Below are 1,102 nucleotides of genomic sequence, written 5' to 3'. Positions count from 1 at the left end.
GCGCCGTTGCCGGGGATACGCCAAAATTTTTGACAAAATTTTTATTCTTCGTATTTTATTTTCGAATCTAGGTTTACACATTATTTTTATACAACTTTTACATTTTATTTATTTTCAGTTTATATAACATATTTATTTTCAATTTTGTTTTGAAGGTAGTTTGGTTCGTGCAACAATTTCAAGTTCATGCGCAGTTCGCGAAGTTCGGGCACGCCACCAGACCCTCTTGATCCAGAAATTGAAAGAACACTTAAGAAAAACAAGAAAGACAACAAAAACAAAGATAAAACACCCTTAAAAACTAAAGTAGTCCAGCCAGAAAATATGGCCGATCCACCGACACTTATGGATTATGCTAGGCCAGGAATGGCCGGTGTAACTAATAGTGTAGTTAGACCCCGTATAAACGCAAATCAATTTGAAATTAAGCCTGCTTTGCTTAATAAGTTGCAAAACAACGTAACGTTTTATGGACTACCTAACGAAAACCCTAATGCCCATTTGACAAATTTCTTAGAAATTTGTGATACTTTTAAAATTACTGATGTAACAGCCGAAGCAATCAAACTTCGCCTCTTTCCTTTCACTTTGAAGGATAAGGCAAAAATTTGGTTAACTTCTATGCCTGCTGCAACATTTGAAACTTGGGACCAATTAGCCCAAGCGTTTTTATCAAAATATTTTCCTTTAGCAAAAACCGCAAGAGTCATCAAAGAATTGACATCTTTTACCCAAAATGATAATGAAACTCTTTATGAAGCTTGGGAACGTTTTAAAGAACTTCAACGTTTATGCCCACACCACCAATTGCCAGATGCACTTTTAATGCAGACATTCTATAATGGATTAAATCCTACGACTAGAGGTTCATTAGATGCTATGTCTGGAGGGTTATTTATGAAGAAGACGTCCGTCCAAGCAAGAGAACTTTTGGAGGAAATGGCAATCAACAGCAGTATGTGGCCCGCAGAGCGTGGACATATACCAATGGCGAAATCGTCATCCTCAGGTACATCATCGGTTAAAGGTATAATGAATCTTGATCCAGTTGCGATGTTACAAGCCCAATTTTCTGCCTTATCGCACAAAGTTGATAGGTTTA

At 37.0% G+C, this 1,102-nt stretch overlaps 1 non-coding gene across 1 annotated transcript; it reads right to left on the bottom strand.

The window, feature by feature from the left end:
• Positions 1-702: 702 nt before the first annotated feature.
• Positions 703-809, bottom strand: LOC136231556 (small nucleolar RNA R71). Its single transcript, XR_010689928.1, has one exon. It is a non-coding gene; the product is annotated as a small nucleolar RNA R71 (small nucleolar RNA).
• Between the last annotated feature and the right edge of the window lie 293 nt (positions 810-1,102).

The sequence above is a fragment of the Euphorbia lathyris genome, chromosome 5, assembly GCF_963576675.1.
Source record: "Euphorbia lathyris chromosome 5, ddEupLath1.1, whole genome shotgun sequence".
NCBI classification, from domain to species: Eukaryota; Viridiplantae; Streptophyta; class Magnoliopsida; order Malpighiales; family Euphorbiaceae; genus Euphorbia; species Euphorbia lathyris.
The sequence above is the reverse complement of the archived record's forward strand: the minus strand, read 5'-3'. Positions and strand labels throughout refer to the sequence as shown.